The sequence below is a fragment of the Amblyomma maculatum genome, chromosome 5 (assembly GCF_055883805.1).
Source record: "Amblyomma maculatum isolate TAMU_Amacu chromosome 5, ASM5588380v1, whole genome shotgun sequence".
NCBI lineage: Eukaryota > Metazoa > Arthropoda > Arachnida > Ixodida > Ixodidae > Amblyomma > Amblyomma maculatum.
Window position 1 is genome coordinate 66,372,694 of NC_139348.1, and position 20,667 is coordinate 66,393,360.

Here is a 20,667-nt window from a genome sequence, read left to right on the forward strand (position 1 = left end):
TCCCAGAATGGCTTGACGGCCGTTCTTTACAACAAATAACTTCACGGTGGCAGACGCGTTACCGATAGTTACTTCCTGTGTCGTTGTTCCGATGTGAGTTATGACACCCCCCGTGTAAGCTCTCAGCACCGCACTTGTGGGCGTTAACTGCTGCGACTCCCTAGTCTTGCGGTACATAGAGAATGGTAACAGACTGGCCTGGGACCCGGTGTCTACTTTGAAGCAAATATTTCTTCCGGCAAGTTGTGCTTCCACTACCCAGTCTTTGCTGCTTCCTCTTTCAGTTCCTACTTCTAGAATGTCAAAGTCGTCACCGCTGCTGTCTTTACTAACTTGTTCAACTTTAGACATTCCTTCAAAGCAAACCGCGAAGTGGTGAAGTTTACGACATTCATGGCACTTTTTCCCGTAGGCTGGGCACTGTCTGGGTCTATGCCGTCGGTTGCACTTTTTGCAACGGTACTGCTTCCTGCAGTCATCATCACTTTTGCTTCGCGATGGTGGCGCGTGCCTTGACACAGCATCGACCAGGTCGTCCGTGGCTTTCCAGACCTCGTTTTGTTGTGCGAGAGACTCTGCTACCTTGCAGAATTCTTCAGCTTTCAGCAACGTTAAAGACTTCTCTCGAAGCATTTTTCCACGCAGCTTTGAGTTATTCGTGCCAAACACGATCTGATCCCTGATTAGTGAATCACGCTGATCTCCGAAATTACATTGCGCGGCTTGCTTTTTGAGGTCCCGGACAAACTTCTCAAAAGGTTCTCCATCTGCCTGCTTCCTGGAGCGAAACACATAACGTTCGTGAACTTCGTTGCTCACCTCGGCACAGTAGGTCTCAAATTTTCCAACCAGCGTTGCGTAATCATCCTTGCTTTCGGCTGCCTCGAACTTGAACGTGTTGAACACGTCGAGCGCTTCATCGCCGGCTATGCTCAGCAGGAGTGCGGCTTTTGCAAAGTCGCTGCGAGGTTGCTCCTTCGTTGCGGTCGCCTGCAGGAACAGGTCGAATTTCTGCTTGAAGCGTTTCCAATTCTCAGAGAGGTTGCCGGTCAGTTGCAAAGGTGGCAGGGCCTTTAGAAGTTCCATAGCTGTCGCAGGATCCCACTTCTGACACCATGTATCGCGATGTGTGTCGCACTAAGGATAGAGGCAACTATATGGTTGCAGGAACAAGAAGAACAAGAAGGGTTTATTAGCACGCCCTTTTATAGGCAATGGAGGGAGGCGGGGCAGTAGCAGTGCTAAGCGTACAGTTTGCGGTAGCACTGATAAGACTGCGCTCACACGATAAGGCAGACAGCGCATGCCCGATACAGCCCACACCGCTCGTCTCATATTATCCAGACTGTCTGTATTTCCCCGAATAGCTTTGCCATAGTAAACCTGAAGGGAGTCAATGTCCTTTTCTGTGAGGTGTCCTTTCCCGGAAAGTGGTAGACCATCGGCAAGCTTTTTCCCCTTCTCATATAGCTTCAATAGCGTCAATAGCTTCTTCCAGTATTATTGCACCCTTGTTGCACTTTTTACACACATCAACATCTTGCAAGAAACTGCGGGAAAGAGCGAAATCGATTAGACGGTAGCCAGTCGTACTTGCCCCGTCTACATCAAGGAATCACTACTGATCCTCTCAACAAGTTTTGTGAAGCTTGCGCTTCGTCTTGCCGTTTTCTCATTGCCCTTCTTGCTAGTGAACCGATTACCTTTGAAAGTTCTCTTTCAGCTCCATTTGCTGGACGATCGTGCCATCTTCTGGGCAAGCAATACGTTTGAAACACGAAACAGACACGACCGTAACCGTAATGATGCCAAAAATAACAAACACGAAACACGCTACAAGAGCACCACTGGCGGAACATCTGCTCAGTTCAGGCGTTCAGTCGTGTCCGACTCTTCGTGACCCTATGGACCATGTCACGCCACGCTTTCCGGTCTCTAACTATCTTCTTAACATCACATAGCTTCATCTGCAATGCCTCGAGAATGCCATCTAACCATCGCGTTCGCTGCCTACCCCTTCTCCGGCGACCCTCAACCTTTCCCAACATCAAATCTTTCTCCAGCGACTCCTCTCTTCTCATCAGATGACCAAAGTAGCTGAGCTTTAACTTTAGAATTTGACCCTCCAATGAGCAGTCAGGGTTTATGGTCGACAATATCGACTGATTTGATCTTCTGGCAGTCCATGGAACTCTTAAGAGTCTTCGCCAGCACCACAATTCAAACGCGTCAATTCTTCGGCGGTCAGCCTTTTTCACAGTCCAACTCTCGCATCCATACATCACAACTGGAAAGACCATAGCACGGGTTATACGGATCTTGGTTGGTAGACTAATGTCTCTGCTCTTTACTAGACGGTCAAGGCTAACCATTGCTCTCTTTCCCAGAAGCAGGCGTCTCCTAATTTCATGGCTGCAGTCTCCTTCCGAGGTAATCTTGGCGCCCAAGAACAGAAAATCTGTCACAGCTTCCATTTCTTGTCCATTGATGCTCCAGGACTTGATAGGGCAAGACGCCATGATCTTCGTCTTTTTAATTTTCAGTTTAAGCCCAAACTTCTCACTCTCTTCTTGTACGCGCATCAGAAGTCTCTTGAGCTCCACTTCACTTTCTGCCATTAAAGTGGTATCATCCGCATATCTAAGGTTGTTGATACGTTTTCCAGCAATCTTCACTCCAGCTGAAGACTCGTCCAGACCGGCCTTCCTCATGATGCACTCTGCATATAGGTTAAATAGGCAAGGCGACAGTATGCAGCCTTGCCTCACCCCTTTCTCAATCGGAAACCAATCAGTAAGGCCATGCCCAGTTCTGACTGTGGCCTCTTGCCCTTCATAAAGGTTCCTGAGGAGACAGATGAGGTGAATCGGAACTCCCATCTCTTGGAGAGCTTGCCACAATCTGCTGTGATCTACGCAGTCAAACGCTTTCGCATAATCAATAAAGCAGAAGTAAATGGGTTTCTGGAACTCTCTTGCTTTTTCCATGATCCAGCGAAGGTTGGCAATTTGGTCTCTAGTTCCTTTGCCCTTGCGAAACCCAGCTTGCACGTCCGGAAGCTCCCGATCCACATACTGCTGCAGCCTACCTTGCAGGATTTTTAACATCACCTTGCTAGCATGCGAAATAAGCGCGATCGTGCGGTAGTTGGAACAATCTTTGGCACTGCCTTTCTTTGGAATGGGGATGTAAACTGACCTCCTCCAATCCTGTGGCCACTGCAGGGTTGTCCAAATCTTTTGACATAATGTATGCAGTGTGTTAACAGCGTCGTGGTTGAGGTTTTGAAGCAACTCAGCTGGAATACCATCAATTCCGCTAGCCTTGTTCTTAGCAAGGCTGGCTAAGGCCCATTCAACTTCATTCTTCAGGATGCCCGGCTCGAGATCAGTAATCACAACCGTCCTATGTTGGGTTTGCACATCCGGGTCCTTCTTGTACAGTTCTTCTGTGTATTCCTGCCACCTCTTCTTTATCTCTGAGGCTTCAGTGAGGTCCTTGCCTTGTCTGTCCTTTATCACGCCCAGCTTAGCACAGAAGCTTCCTTTGATATCTTTGATTGTCTTATACAGAGCTCTTGTGTTCCTTAATTGGCTGTTGTCCTCAACTGCTTGACACTGTATGTTCAGGAAGGCATTTTTATCTCTCCTTGCTATTTTCTGAAAATCCGCATTGAGAACCTTGTATCTTTCTCTTTCCCCCATACCTTTTGCCATCCTCCTTTCCTCAGCTATTTGCAAAGCCTCTTCAGATAACCAGTTTGCTTTTTTGCATTTCTTTTGCTTTGGAACTACCTTAGTAGCAACTTCTTGTATTACATCACGAACATCTGTCCACATCTCTTCGGGCTCTTTGTCTTCTAGATCTAATTCTTGAAATCGATTCCTCACTTCCACAGCATATTCTAATGGAATCTGATCCAGACCATACCTGAAAGGCCTTCTAGTTTTCTGCGTTTTCCTCAATCGAAGCTTAATTTTGGCAACAAGAAGCTGATGATCGGTGCCACAATCGGCCCCAGGCCTTGTTTTTACTGCTTGTATAGCGCTTCTCCATCTCTGCCGGCAAATAATATAATCGATCTGATTCCTGTACAGACCGTCCGGTGAAATCCATGTGTACAGGCGCCTCTTGTGCTGTTGAAAATGAGTATTCGCTATGGTCAGGTTGTTTTCTTGACAGAACTCTACTAGCCTCTGCCCAGCTTCATTTGGCTCACCAAGACCGAACTTGCCTGTAATTCCGGATATTTCTTCACTCCCGACCTTAGCATTCCAGTCTCCTATGAGAAAAACGACGTCTGATGATGGGGTGCGGTCTAAAAGGCATTGTAGGTCCGCATAAAATCTCTCAACGTCAGCTTCTTCAGCAGCAGTGGTCGGTGCATAGACTTGGATAACTGTTATGTTGAAAGGGTGACTTTGGATCCGAAGTGAAATCATTCGGTCGTTTTTGGGGTTGTACCCTAGCACTGCTTTGCCCATTCTTCTGTTTACTATGAGAGCGACCCCATTCCTTCTCTTGGATTCGTGCCCACAATAAAAGACATAATGGTCGCCGGAGTTAAATTCTCCCATTCCGGTCCACTTGAGCTCGCTGATACCCAAGATATCAATGTTCAATCTGTCCATTTCTCGCTTGACGATATCCAGTTTACCTTGCGTCATAGATCTTACATTCCATGTTGCTATGTGATATATCTCCTTGCAACATCGGACTTTCCGGTCGCTTCCCGACACATCCACAACTGAGCGTCCTTTTGGCTTTAGCCCAGCCGCTTCATTCGTCATGGAGCTACTAGGAATCGCCCTTTGTTTATCCCCAGTAACATGTGGGACGCCTTCCAACCTGGGGGGCTCATCTTCCGGCGCCATATCGATAATGGTATTGTGACTGGCCATAGGGTTTTCTTGGCAGGAAATACTGGAGTGGGTTGCCATTACCTTCTCCAGTGAATCACATTTTGTCAGAACTCTCTGCCGTGACCTGTCTATCTTGGGTGGCCCTACACAGCAGAGCTCACGACTTCATCGAGTTTCGCAAGCCCCTCCGCCACGACAAGGCAGTGATCCATGAAGGGGGAACATCTGCTATCAAAGTAAATATTTTTAATACAATATGATCATTTAATGCACAACAGGTATTTGCCACACATACCCAAGCAAAAAAAAAAAAAAAAACCGTGCCATAATGAAGAAAACTGCGAAAGACAACGATAAACAAACCGGCCTCTGAACTTCGTCCGCCATTTTTAAACACCAGAGAACGCGGCACATTTTGGCGCGGCATTTAAACCGTTTTGAGCTGGCGCTCGAGGCCGCGCTTCCGCAGGTTTATTCTTCATAGTGCACTCAATTTTTCTGGGCCAAAAATAGCAAATTCGATTTTTTGGAGGTTTACCCTACCTTACCTCTTTAAGGGGCCGTGTGTACATAGTGGCATTAAGAATACAGTGGTCACTGCCCAATGTGTCTTGCTTGCTGCATATTGCTGTTACGGGTCAAATCAGGACATGTATCTCTGGTTACTGAGTTGCACATACGAATGGGGTTGGTCGGATCGGTGTGGATGGCAAGACTTTCTTCCTCGGGGTTCCTCCCTAAGGTAGCCCCATTGCCGACAAGGAGAATTGATATCTCCTACAAGGAGTATGGCGTCGTGTCTAACCACGCGCATTGCTTCTGTAAAGAGATTTGAAAATGTTACATCTTATTTTGGGGACAGCATATAATAAGTACCTGAATCGGGGGATCTTTGCTTCGCAAAGGTAAGACTGTAACCATGACATAGGAGTATTCAGGGATTGATGGGTGACCTCTTGTGCTGTGTAGTCTTTGTGGACTAGTATGCAGGTTTTTGTGTCCCTCTGGAAAGTCTGATAGGGAGTTTGGTGCTGGCTCCTGGCTCCTGAAGAGCGACCAGGGTCACGAGGAACTCATATGTTTCAAGATAAAGGCGAAGGTGCGCATGCTTCTTAAGGTCCTTGAAACCTCTGCAATTCCACTGGGTTATTATGAAGGAATGCGTTTGTGTGGATGCTCGTGATCTAAGATTTGGGGCCATGATCCGCTGCTGTATGTCACTGCCTTCTTGTGTTGTGATCACGCCAACTGCTTACGCCCCTTTTTGTTGTCTTGCTAAGAGCTTTTTGCACTATCCCCCTGTAGCGCGTCATTAGTGACATCTCTGGATGATGTGTTCGGCTTTGGGTCCAGGCGTCTTGTTGGTGGGGGCCGTTTAGTCCTCTTACCGTGCCCGCCGGGTGATTGAAATTCTCAGAAGTTTTCTTTTCATTCATGGTAGCTGGTGAGATGACTACTCCTGCAGACTAGTCATATTGGCTTGCAGTCATGTGGCACGCCCTCTTAATGGCGCCGACATTTTGGCCGCATAGGCCGCAGCATTCGTTTACTGAAGCCGGACAGATGTCGACTCGATGCCCTATTTCACCACACCGGTAGCTGGCTGGGATTGTAGGTTTGCATTGACGAATTGGAGCAAGTTTGCAGTTGTATTGCACAAACCGAGGGACGGTGGAGCCTTCAAACGTGCGTACGGCTACATTGCTCGTTACCATACTTTCGGATGGCAACGAGTTCACCACCACGCCACTGGATTTTGGGTTGAAGTGATTCACTGGTTTCACGATTGTGCACCGTGATAACCACACGGCGCACATCACCAGTCAGTTTTCCATGTCCACGAATCGGAGTGAGTCTGACCCCGAGAAAGTTGAAACTTTGTGAGCAAACGTCGCACCATCTCTTCTTGCGTGCCACACCCCTAAGTTCTGTTCCCAACTAGGGCTCATAGTTAAGGCTTTGAGTTGCGTCGGTCTAGTGCAGTGCGTGAGGAAAGCGCCCAACTCACCCTGTCTGTCTTCAGAGAGACCGTCCTTGTAGGCTTGAGCACTACCACATAGTCCCCGGGTTGCATGCGCATAGTTGGATTGGGAACACATGAAAATTCCGGCGTGTTCTGTTTCTTCATAGGAGTCGTGGGGGAGAGAGCGCAATTTTCTTCTTTCGTTGAATTACGTGTGGAGCCTGTAGTTCGATCCACACCCTTGCTTTTTTGGCAACGGCGTTTCTGCATAACGTGGAACGCAGCCTCTTGCGAAAATGAAGGTGCCACCGCTGGAGCAGCAAGCTGACTTGTAGGGATGATTGCCCACAATAGAGTCGTAGGGTCGTATCCGTGAAGAATTTTGGTGGTCATATTTGTCACAGAAGCGTCAAACGTGCTCCGTCGCCAACGTCCGGGGAGCCGGAGCCGTGCGGCACAGCACTGCGTTCACTTGGCAAACAAGGTGCCACTAATAATTCGACGAAAATTGATCCCACCTGGTTCAGAATGATATCTTCAGACGCCGGAGGAGTTCACGGATCTGGTGAGTGCATTCATTTGGGAATCACAGCAATATTTTTGTGCTGCTGTCAAAAGTTGGCGGAGCAGATGCTCTGCACGTTCGATGCGTTCGCTTGCTCGCAGCACCTCCCAGGAGCGAAAGACGCGCGGCGCAACAGCTGTCGTTCACCGCCTAAGCTGTAGAGGGTACAATTACGGTAGAGGGTACACATAGCAAGCGGTAGAGGGTATACATACCAACGCACGCAAGCAACCTGCATTGTGGTTCCCGCGGAATATATTCCACTTGCTTTAGAGCTAGAAGATGATGATGTGTACGACTTTGTGCAAATGCTACCTAGGCACTGCAACGTTACGGGCACCTAGATTCTCAACATTTACAGCAAACCCATCAAAATTACCTTCTCTTGCACCAGGGTGTTCATTAAGGCACTCACCGTCACCCAAGAAACTCAGGTCCTTATTTCGGTCGATTTAATTGCGCATCACCAATCCTGGGGCCACCCGAAAGCAAACAAGAAACGCCGCATCCTTGCAGACACCATGTCAAACATCATGCTTGCCTTGCTGAACGACCCGTCCCAACCAACTCTACTTTGCAACAGTGTCACGCGTGACACCAGCCCCGATCTCCCACTAACCCACGGCGGTAAATGAACAACCTATGGGAAAACACAGTAGAGACTTTAGGTAGGAACCGTTTCATTCTGAGCATCCATCTTGCAAGCAAAACGCATCAACACATGCGCGGTACTGCCAAAATCACCGATTGGACCGCGTTTAGAAAAGAGCAAGCCGGCCTTGATTACCCGATATCCTGATTTCGCTTCCTGGGAATCGGGCGTCCACTAACTACACTCAAACCCTGAAAACATCTTTGGGCGGCCCTGCATTAGCTCCAATTTTCTGCACCTGTACGACGCCCGCAGATGGCTGGTGAAACGTTGGCGCCACCAGCGCCACAAGAGAACGCTCAAACGCCGCTTCGCAGCACTAACCAAAGCTGCAGAAGACTATGCATAAAACCTTGCTCAATCAAACTGGCCGAAAAGATGTGACTCCTTGAGTGTTAACCTTTGCTCAAAACAAACTTGGAGCTTACTCAGATTAATCAATTATCCCAATAACTCCAAAACTGAACAATGCGAGAACCTTGCAAGGGACTACACGGTTACCGCGGCTCCAATAGCGATCTCATACCAAACCATCAAACAGAAGTACTTCTGCACCACAGTCGACAGGGACCCCCTTGCTGCCAAAAGAGGAACTAGATGCGGAATCCACCGTAAAAAGTAATACAGGCCGCCATTATAGCCTCCAGCAGAGGCAAAGCTCCTGGTCAAGACAAGATCACTGTGGGACTTCTCGCCAATCTCCACGACGCAGCACTCACGCAGCTAACCAATTACATTAGCAACTGTTGGCGCACGGGCCGACTGCCAGATGTGTGAAAGATTGCATGGGTGCACTTCATCCCCAAACTGCACAAAACCATAATTATTAACAATCTACGGCCAATCTCGCTCACCTCCTATGTAGGGAAAGTCATGGAAAAGGCGGTAAACATCAAGCTCACCCGATACCTTGAAGAAAATCACTTTTACACACAAACCATGTTCGGATTACTGCCCGATCTATCCACCCAAGATATACTCCTCCAGCTTAAGGCAGAAGTCATAACCCCCCCCCCCCTCTAACAAGCCTTTCATCGGACATTTCTCGCTCTCGATCGCATGGGGACGTTTTTTAACGTAATGCACCACTCTGTTTTGAAAAACATGAGCCACATCAATTGCAGTGCAAGATCCTATGCATATGTAAAAGATTTCCTTCATGTTCATATCGTATATGCCAACCTGTGTCTGGCACAACCCAGTCAAATACAGCTAGGCACACGCGGCACGCCACAGGGTGCTGTTTTATTACACTTACTTTTCAATATTGCTTCAATCAAACTCCCAGCCCAGCTGAATCAGGTATCGCATCTGCGGTACGCCTTCTACGCGGATCACATCACTATTTAGACCACGGCCTATTCCGCCGCGGAAATCGTGGACCGCCTTCAAAAGGCCACTGTGCACGCCTGCACAGTGTGCACGCCTACGCCGCTAACTACGGACTTACTTACTCCCCAGAAAAGTTGGAGTTGCTGGTATACACTACGGACTTACTTACTCCCCAGAAAAGTTGGAGTTCCTGGTCTACACAGCTCCTGCCAACGTACACCCACTGGTAAAGTCAACCTTAATGGAGACTCAATACTACAAAAAGACTTCCAGGACTTTATGTCAACGGCAATGGCAGAAAAGGGTGCACCCTCACTCGGCTCAAAAACACCAGTCTGCAGGTGGCGCGTATGATAGCCAGGGCCACTACCAACAACAGTGGCACGCTCGAACACGACACCGTGTGCCTGGTTCAAGCAATCGCAATTAGCAGAATTGCGTATTTGACCCCGTATTTGCACCTCAAAACGGGAGACTATATGAAAAATGACGGCAATATACGGAACGCAGTTAAAAAGGCGCTGGGCCTGCCCCAAAGCACTTCCACAGAGCGCCTTTTCCAATTAAGGGTGCACGATACAGCCGAACAACTCATTTCCGCCCAACGCGTCGCCCAGATTAATCGACTAGCAGCAACCCGCACGGGCCAGACCGTTCTTATAGACCTTAACCGGACTGGCCCGCCAGGTCTAGTATAAAAATAGGCTATATCACCCGGGTGGTCAAACCCCATCATAGCCGATCCTCTTCCCCGCAATATACATCTTCTGTTCCTTCAACGGTCTCCAGAACGCTTGGGCCAAATACATCCAGGAAAAGTACGGGACAGACACTGAATCTCCCTACGGAGACGCAGTAAAGTCAGACGCGGGGTACAAGTAGCGGTTGTGATTCACCAACAACTGGTTGATGCCCTCACCGTCTGCTATGAAAATATTGAAATGGCGGAGGAGGTGGCCATTGCTTTAGCCGCCGCGCATACCACCTGCGATTATATTGTTACGTATCGATAGAACGTCAAGGAGGGCCCAAAGATAGGACGGGTTTCATGGTCAACCAGGACGAGTCTTGCGCTCAAACTTCCTTTTCTTCCAGCCTCGCGCTTGTGGTCTCTGTCATCATCTTTGGCGTCGTCTTCTACGCGGCATTACGGCTGCCTACCGCAACTACATCACAGGACGAACATTGTCACGTAGTGGTGCCAAGGCCATACACACCAAAAGAAGACACGGGCGTGATGGTACTGAAATCAACTTTTTATTGGGGCTAACGCGCCCGCAAACAAACAAACAAACTAACTCGGCGGCGGCGATAGCAACAAACGTGCTCGTCGATCGTCGAACAAAGAATGCCCGTCGCACTTGTCAACACTCAATTTAGAGTCTTCTTAGAACAATCTAGATAACGTCGCAAACTGCTACTAGCACAACCTGGAACATTGTAGAAACATACGCGAGTGATCGCAATCTTCGAGACAGATCTCGGCGCATCTTGCGCGACAACAAAATCGATAAAGGTGCGCCTCGCAACGTCGAGCATTAACAAACAAAGAATACAGAACTGATGACCGATCCAGAATCAAAACGATAAGGCCACATGCCACCGGCTGTCAAAGAACAAGAAATACAGTTTTGCGGCACAACTCCCCCCTTAAAAAAAACATCGCCTCAATGTTCCAAAACAGAGCAACGTAAACATAAACACTACAAATTTTAAACACCACAGTTTCTTTAACGCGCGTAATATGGCTTCAGTCGCACAACATGTACGATTTCTGGGCGTGCGCATTTTGTTGTGATGCCGATGCACCGTCGGAAATGACTTCATAGTCCATTATTAATTCAAATAGCGGGAATAAGAAGACACCGGACAAGATAAAATGAAGCCACAGTATAAGCGCTGACTCGCAACTATGCCTACGCCTTTACTCCAAGGTCCAGATAAAAACAAACGTGAGGAGAACGAAGCAATCACGTGAAACAACCCCTGGGTTCACCTGGTGCACAAAAAGTTACACAAAAAAAGACATCTCTTTATTTGAAAGAGCAATAGAGGTCTTGCTGACACACTTTTTGTCCGTTGAAATAAAATATGATTCAACTATCTCTCTAGTCGTCTCTTAAAATCCTAACCTGGTCAAACATGAGAGTACACTTCTGCTTCTTTATTGTTTCACAGGAATGGCAATTTGAGAGCAGAAATGTTTCGTCCTTGCCACTTTCCAAGTTGTTCCGATGTTTCAATAGTCTCTTGTTAATACAGTGTCCTGTTCGTCCCATATAACAGGCTCCACAAGAGAGTGGAAGCCTGAACACAGCACCAGTCTTGAATTTAATAATTGGGTCTTTATATTTCACCCCACTTTCTTGCTTCTTGGATTCTCTTTTCCTTTGAATAGCCAGGCAAATCCTCTTCAACTTGAGAGGGTGGTCAATGCGACGTCAACACCATATCTCGTGCCTACATTTCTGAGGCCACGTGAAATTCTGTGCACATAAGGTACCACCGCAACCTTCCTCTTCTCACCCCTGCTGGGAAGGAATTTTTGTCTGAGCGTTCCTTTAAGGCTCTTCAGTAAATGGTAACTGGCCTCAATAATAACTGACTCCCGACAACGGGCCTTTGTAATTCTTGTCAATTGTCTTTCAAAACTCTTGCCCATGACGTGTAGCAAGATTTCTTCAGCGCATTTAACAAGCTTGTGTTGACCATCTCATTATTCACTAATTTGGAATGCCCCGAATTGGAGCTTAACAAGGGCTTCACCGACCTCGGGTTGTATTCCCAACAAACATGATCCTCACTGAACTGAATCAATAAATGTAAAAACTATAAGCGATCGTCAACTGGTTATTCAATAGTAAATTCCAGCCAGATCCACACTGAGTAAAAACATCAATAATGTCCCGCATTCGTTGATTGAATCCTTCACGGTCTGTGAGTACTAAAACGTCTTCCACATACCTGAAGGTGGAATGATGTAGGCCCTTCAAGTTATTCCTCAGGTGTCTGTCCACGTACATTAAGATGTCACTCAACACCGGTGCAACACTCGACCTAATGCATACTCCGGCTTTCTGCGTATGCAGCTTGTCCTTCCAGCCTATGAAGGTGGACTCCAGGTAAAACCTCAAAAGTTCGATAAAACTTTCAACACTTACACCTGAGGTGTCAATAAACTCGCATTCATTATTGTCTTCAGTAATGAACACTTGAACACGCCAAGGAGGCAGTCATGGGCGAGGCTATAATACAAATTCTCGACTTCAATGCGGAAGCCAACACACTTTCTTGGGTTGTGTTCTTTGAGGAATTCAACAAGGGCTGCAGAGTTGGGTAGCCTTAGGGGTCTGATAAAGTCGACGAGGAAAGGTGTTTCTGCAATCATTTGGAGACCAGGTGCTACCACGTGCTCTATTCAGATACGATGACTCTGAACGGAACATCTCGTTTATGGGGTTTTTCCGAGAAGAATACTGCCAAATGTAATTGCTTGCATTGTTTCACGTGTTCACGTATCCTTTCAAGACCAACATCACCAAGTAGAGCCATAGCCCTCTCTTTTACCATGGTCGCTTTCATAGGAAACCTTTTGAAATTCTTCACAACTGCAGCCTCCGCTGTTTCTTGCAACTGATTCTCACAGTGTAACTATAATATAATAGAGCATAACTATATAACACAGCATAACTGATAGTATAACTCTGGAGTCTCTCGGGGCCATCAATTTGGCAATATAGTTAATATGGCACTGCTTCTCCTTTATTGCTTCTTTTGTGTGTTCTAACACTTCCAAGCACACAAGGATGTACCGCGACCTATCAGAATGTTGAACTCTATTTGCAATGCAGGTGACATGGTACCTGTTCAGCCTGATCAATCATAGGCTCAAAATTAATAATGGATGTTTACCAACTCTCCCAACAAAGTATCTTGGTAATTCATAGTCCAGTGGTCCGACGTGGCGAATGATTTTGTACGGCCCAAAGTATTGACGCAATAACTTTTCACTTAGTCCGCCACGGCGAATTCGTGCCCAAACCATGTACTCTGCGTGGCGTCGTCGTAAGTTGTATCGTCAGCTGTCGGTGTGCTGTGGGTCTGAAATACACACCCGTGCCAGTCGTCTGGCTTCCTCTGCAGGCTGCAGGTAGGCGGCGACGTAAAGGTTGTCCTCGCTGGTTACGTGCGGCAGCATTGCGTCGAACGTCATCGTGGGCTCCCTGCCGTACACAAGCTTGAACGAGGTCGCTCAAGTGGTCTCTTGGACTGCCGTGTTATACGCGAAGATCACGTACGTGACACCTAAACACTGCAGGAGGGGAAGCGGTCTTGCCTTCCAAGTAATTGTGTAGTTCTTTCAGCTGAACATATAATCGCTGCTGTTGTGCAAACAGCTGGCGCTTACTGGCCCCAGAAAGGCATCTCCATCATCGTCTTTCGGGAGAGCGTCGACGGGAGCGCGAGATAAGCAGTCTGCGTCGGAATGCCTGCGGCCCGACCTAAAGACTACAGTTGCGTCAAATTCCTGCAGTCGTGGGCTCCATCGGGTAAGGCGGCCGGAGGGGTCTTTCAAATTAGCTAGACAGCAGAGCACGTTGTGGTCGCTTACCACCTTGAATGGTCAAACGTATAGGTATAGACGAAACTTAGAAGTGGCCATGATGACTGTTAGGCACTCCTTCTCGGTCGATGAGTAATTGACTTCGGCTTTTATGACGGACCTGCTAGCATAGGTGATTACTTTCTCGTGTCCGGCACTTTTCTGGACGAGAACGGTTTAGGCCCACACTGCTCGCGTCAGTATAAATTTCGGTCTCGGCGTTTTCATTACAGTGGTCAAGTAGCGGAGGGCACTGCAGGCGGCGCTTAAGTTCATCGAAGGCTACTTGCGGCGCTTCCCATTTTAAAAGTACGTCAGCCTTTGTGAGCTGTGCCAACGGTTCGGTGATGGGCGAAAAGTCCCTGACAAATCGTCGATAATAAGCGCACAGCCCAAGGTACCTGCGCACGGCTTTCTTGTGAGCAGGCGGTGGAAATTGTGTGATTGCAGCGGTTTTCACCTGGGCTGGTGGAACACCATTCTTGTTAACGATGTGATCTAGGTACCGCCGTATCTACTTGGCGAAGTTGAACTTCTCTGGTTTTAACGTTAGTCCCGATGATTTGATGGCCTCCAACACTGTCTGCTGGCCGTTTCAGGTGGTCTTCCAAGTTCGACGAGAAGGACACCATCCGAGTATACCAGGCAAATCTGCCATTTCAAGCCCGCCAGCACAGTGTCCATTACTTGCTGAAACGTCGCTGGGGTGGAGCAGAGGCCAATTGACATCACTTTCCTCTCGAAAAGGCCGCCTGGTGTGATGAATGCGGTGTTCTCGCGATCTCTTTCGTTGACCTCAAGTTCCCAATATCTGCTCTTCAGGTCCATCGATGAGAAGTAACTTGCATTGCACAGCCTGTGCAGTCTATCGTCGATGCAGGGAAGGAGGTAAACATCCTTCTTAGTTATGTTTTCAAACGGCGGTAATCAACGCAGAAGTGAAGTTTGACGTCTTACGTCTTCACCAAAACGACTGGTGCAGCCCAGGGGCTGTGGCATGGCTGGACCATGTCATCACCCAGCATTTCCTCAACTTGATCGCCTATGGATCGGCATTCTCGTGGCAATACACGGTAGGGGCTTTAACGTAGCGGTCGAGTGTTTTCGTCCATGATGCGATGATTTGCCAACAGAGTTTGCCGCGCCTTCGACTCTGAAGAAATGCACTCGCTGTAGTTTTCAAGAAGAGTGCGAATTCGGTCTTGTCTGTCTCGGGGGAGTGCTGGATTAATGTCGAAATTGCGCTGCTTGTATCGGTTGGGTGAGCCTTCTTCAGGTTTGCTGAGGAGGGCAAAAGACTTCTCGGGTGTCCGCTAGCTCGTTGAGGAAAGCAAATGTCATGCCCTTGTTCAGGGGGCGGTATTTGTCGGTGATGTTCCTGACGAGCACATGAGCTTGTCCATGACGAAAACAGACGATGCCTCTTGGGATGCCAAGTCCTCTATCCAGTAACAACTGAGTGTTTTCTTCGACAACCTCTTCTGTGATTTCGAGTTCTTTCGTATCCACAGGGACGATGACGCCTGATGGGAGCGGTACGGTCAATTCTCCGTCGATGACGTTGAGAGCGACGTGATGCGCCGAAGTTCTCGTAGCAGGTATAGGTTTGTCGGTCGAGAGCTTGATTATCGGAGGTCGATGATCGCTCGATGTTCGTTCAGAAAATCCATGCCCAGAATCACACCGCGGAAACAGTGCTGTAGGACGACGAAGCTGGTAGGGTAGGTACGCCCATTTACTGTAACCCGTGCGGTGCATCGCCCTGACGGCGTAATAAGGTTACCGCCAGCGGTGCGGATTAGCGGGCCGTCCTAAGTGGTCGTCACTTTCTTGAGGTGAGCATCGAAAGCTCCACTGATGACAGAGTAGTTGGGACTGGTGTCCACTAGGGCGGTAACCGTGCGTCCGTCCACCGAAATCTCAAGGTCGCTTGTTCGGGTCCTAGTATTGCACGTTGGCTTCGGTGTTCGACTTCTACTTAGTCTTGTGCTGAGGTCGCGGACTGGGCACATCGTTGTAACGTCGCTGGGTGGCTATGCCAACTTGAAGTCTGGTCGTGATCTCGTCAACCATGTCGTCTTGTGGATCGACGATTTAATGGCTGCGTTGTCGTCACTCATCATCGGTGATGGAGGATCTTCGTGTTTTCGCCGTGAAGCAACCTCACCTCAAAGGTTGTTCTATTTAGTTTCCCCTGCGCGGGCTTGGGGACCTTCCGCGCACATTCTCATCGTACTTACGGCTTGGCGACGCCAAGCGGGCCCTGTACGGTGATGGGGACCTGAATCGACGGCATGGTGGCTCAATCTCACCGCTATACAATTAGTTGTCGATTTCTTGCGGTCGTTCACTTGGGCGTGCTTGTGGAGCGTCGACTGGAAATACGCGAAGGCCGATTCGTCTGTATGGGCAGTGGCACAGAATGTGGCTGGCCTCACCGCAGTGGAAGCATAATGGCCGGTTGTGCGCTGTCCTCCAGGCGTCGCACTTCCTCGGACTTGGGGGTCGTTGGTAGGCTTGGCGGACGGGGGATAAGGGGCGGCTTTTAGGAACAGTGCAGAAGCGGTGAGGGCTTGGAAATTCATCACGTCGGGGTGCATGGTGATGTAATGCAGCAGCGTAGTTCATCGCTGTTGCCTTTCGTGCTGGAACAGTCGCTGCCGTCATTTGAGGAAACCCCAGCGCCTGATAGACTTCTTCACGGACGACGTCCTCAAGCGTCGCCACTTGGTGTCGTTAGGATGGTGGCAGCAATCGGCGGAACTCTTCTCTAACGGTCTCCCGGATGAGGTCCCGAAGGTTTTCTCCGCTCGAAGATACGCTGGGGTAGTGGCTTCAATAGTCTGGTTGGAGTGATCGCTCGTAGTGGCGCATCCGGGTGTCTAACGTCTTCTCGATGGTCGATGCTTCACTTTAAATTTCGTCTACAGTTGTCGGCGGGTTCCGGACAAATCCTGCAAAAACCGACTCTTTAAAGCCACGCATTAAAAATTTCACTCTATCATCTTCGCTCATGTTCGGGTTGGCGCGGCGAAACAGGCGCTTCATCTCCGCTACGTATACCAGCACGGGCTCGTTTGGTTGTTCAAGTTTTGATTGGAGGTGGGCCTGAGCTTTTTCTTTTGTTGACAGAACTTGCAAAGGCAACAAAAAACTCTCCTCTGAATATCTACCAATGGTTTAAAAAGGTCTCGCAATTTTCGAACCAAACTCGGACTTGCCCGTGATGAACAAAGTAGGCTTGTCTCAGTTTCGCAACGCTGTTCCAGCCGTTGAATTCTGCCACATGGTCTAAAAGGTCCATCCAGTCTTCCACGTATTCACTGGAAGGCCTTCGAAGATGGGGTGCTCCCGTGGTTGCACGACGACGACTGCTGCTGTTGGACGGGCCATTTCCAAAGTTGATGCCTTCCGGAGTCGAATGGGATCAGGCAGCAGACCGTATTCAGGTTGTCGGCCTTGCAGTCAGTGGCTGGCTCAGTGACCTGTAGGGTGACCCAGGATGACAGGAACAAGGCTGAGGTCTTCGCTTGAATGATCAACGGAAGCACCTCCACCAGATGTCACATAGTGGTGACAAGGCCATACACAACCAAAAGAAGACACAGGCATGGTGGTACTGAAATTAATTCTTTATTGGCTTACTTGCGCCCGCAAACGAACTAAGCAACACGGCGGCGGCGATAGCAACAAACGTGCTCGTCGATCGTCGAACAAAGAATGCCCGTCGCACTTGTCAACGCTCAATTTAAAGGATGCTTAGAACAATCTAGATAATGTCGCAAACTGCTACTAAGCACAACCTGGAACATTGTAGAAACATACGAGAGTGATCGAAACCTTCGAGACAGATCTCGGCACATCTTGCGCGAAAACAAAACTGATAAAGGTGCGTCTCGCGACATCGAGCATTAACGAACAAAGAATACAGAACTGATTCACGACCTAGAATCAGAGTGATAAGGCCGCATGCCGGCGGCTGCCAAACAACAAGAAATACAGTTTTGTGGCAATATGTCCCAAGGCTGCCAGAAAATATTAAAAAATCATGGACACACCGAACAAGACAAAACGCCTCATCTGGACATCAGGACATCAAGGCGTGGAAAGGAACGAGTGCGCACATGCCGCTGCCCGAGCTGACATCCCCCGGGGACAAACCCATCATCCTCCATACCCCTCCTATTCCGGCCCTCTGGCGACGTACGCGGAGAGCTTACAGCACTGCTGACTCTCTCGCAGATAATATCCACACACAGCCAAGGGGCTCTCCAAAGCGTAGGAAGTTAGATGGCGACGCCTACAGACAGGTACAAATAACACCAGCCCGTTTAAGCACAATACAGCCCGGGTTCTGCGACCCCAAATGTAAATATAGCGGGGAGGAGCAGGCCTGCACCACATGGTGTGGAGCTGGCCACACAATCCTGCAGATGACCCAAATGCGGTGCCAACAATTGAGATGTGGGAGGCTGCCCTATCAAGCTCTGGACTAGAGGCCCAACGGGCACTCGTGATACGCGCGCGGATAGCAGCGGCAGCTGCTGGAGTCCCGGACTAAGGACCCCATCTACATATCCCCCTCCGTAATATATTCTCATAAAGTTTTCGCACGCACGCACGCACACACACACACATACACACACCGCAGGGCCAGCAACAGCCATGATTCCCCCTTGATCTTTGACGTGCACTCACATCGCACAGCACAAGGACGCCACTTCCTTTTGCCTTCACCAAACAGCAGCCGCCAGCGGTCGGGATCTATTCCGGAAACTCCGGCACATTAGTCGGGCTTCTTATCACTCTACCACCGCGACCTGGATTTAATTATAAATAACATTAGAATAAAAAACAGAGAATATTTTGACAGCTAAAAAATGCATCATTGCTTTTTGTTGACAACTGAGAACAAAAACAAATAGTGATACACTTCCCGTACGCATTTTTGTTCTCAATTATCAGCAAAAACCAATGATCCCTTTTTCATCTGTCAGAATGTGCTCTGTTGTTTCTTGTAATGTTATCATTTTTTTTTAACTTTGTGGACTCAAATTGTTCTTGCATTTATTCTGAAAACTGAAGACTTAATTTTTTCTACATTGGGCTATATGCTGGCCTCATTTGGGTACTGTGCAGCCCTCGTGTCGGCAACCACGCTCCGAGGTCGTGCACGTTGTCCGCATGAAGCCCTATTTCACACGGTAGTGCGCTATGAGCTTGTTTCGTTGTCGCGTAGGACACCTTACCCCGCCTCCGTTATCTATGCTGTCCATGTGCTGATCTTTCTTTTCGCTTACATAAGCCATCGCTCGCGCTCTGTCCCTTATTTCTTTTTTAAGAGGGGGAGTAATGCCACCTGGTGTCCCCATGTTCTTGCTGCGCCTGGAAGAAGAGGACATTGAAGTTGACTCTCGCGTGCTGTGCGCCGAACTTTGCCTGCTGGTACAGCTTCGTCCCGTCGTTTTAGTCAAGTCTAGCCCTGTTGTCCGCGACAATATTTACAATAAATATAAAAAGTCGACTGGCCATATTTAGCTTGCTCTTATGTGTAAACGCCTAGTAGGAGGGTTTCCTACGAGCGGAATGCGGAAGGGAGGGAAAAGATTATGCGTGCGTTGTGAATGCTTCAACTATATGGGAGTCTCGCGTTTGTTGCGTTCTCCGACACTGTAACATTATTGAGGACAAGGCGAAATCTTCTGGTCATTAAAAATTGAATTGTTACCCTTTCAAAATGCTGCAGGAGTTTTAATGCTGGCAGATGTGAGCATGCCTTTTGTTAGGAGCGCAGCCGGCCATACTAATTCTTTTAACGGGGGTAGAAAGAGTAAGGATTGGCGCGTACAGCGCATCTTGTTCCCCGAGGAGAGATACGCATCTCTATGCAGGCGAGGCTTGCCCGATCTGTTCCTCTCTCCCTCCCCTTAAGAGCTGTCAGTCTGCCTCTTTTACATTGCATTGGTTTTCTGGGAAGACACCGGGGTAGAAGGAGAAAAAGGAGACGTTCGGTCCGCGATGGCCAAGTCGTAGAAGCGGAAGCCAACAATGGGAAAAAAAACTTTGGAGGTTGGATAGGGCGGCTTTCTATTTTCTTAGAAAGCATACCCAGCTGCGCGAGGAGCCGCTGTGCGACGAAGAAGGGTAGATACTTGGACTTGTCGGTACGTGATCGAAGAGAATACGATGTAGCGCACCATGACAAGGACAGGGAAAGAAGACACACAGCGCTGCCTCCGCCGTAAGCGTTCAATTCAGAGTTGGTTGAAAACGCTACAAGACCTGTGACCGTTTCTTATGCCTTTCTTTAATTTATTTCGTTAATTTTCTTCTACATCGGGCTGTGTACAATTTTGTTCTCTTGAACCTATACCTATAGGTTACATGTGCTCCGCGCTGTTCTTGCAACATATTTGTGAATACCAGAGCTGTGAAGTATCGATGGAGTACGGAGCAAAGGCGGGAAACTATCGCCATTGTCGGAATCAGAGAACGTCATCTTAGATCGTGAGTATATATGCAGGATCCCATTGCCCCATAAGTGATTTTATATAATCTCCTACCATTCTCAAATGTTCTCTTTTCGTATCCTGCTCGAATCTGTGTCAAGGTTACATGCAAGCGAGTGCCTGGACTTATTTGCTGGCTGCGATGTGGACAACAGCATTTCACCCGAAAGTTGAGCAGCCG

The 20,667-nt window shown here is 48.5% G+C and overlaps 2 pseudogenes; both read right to left on the reverse strand.

Moving 5' to 3' along the window:
- LOC146188437 (uncharacterized) overlaps positions 1–20,667 on the reverse strand; it is a 34,606-nt pseudogene that overhangs the window by 3,617 nt on the left and 10,322 nt on the right.
- Positions 612–1,154, reverse strand: LOC146188438 (uncharacterized; annotated as a pseudogene).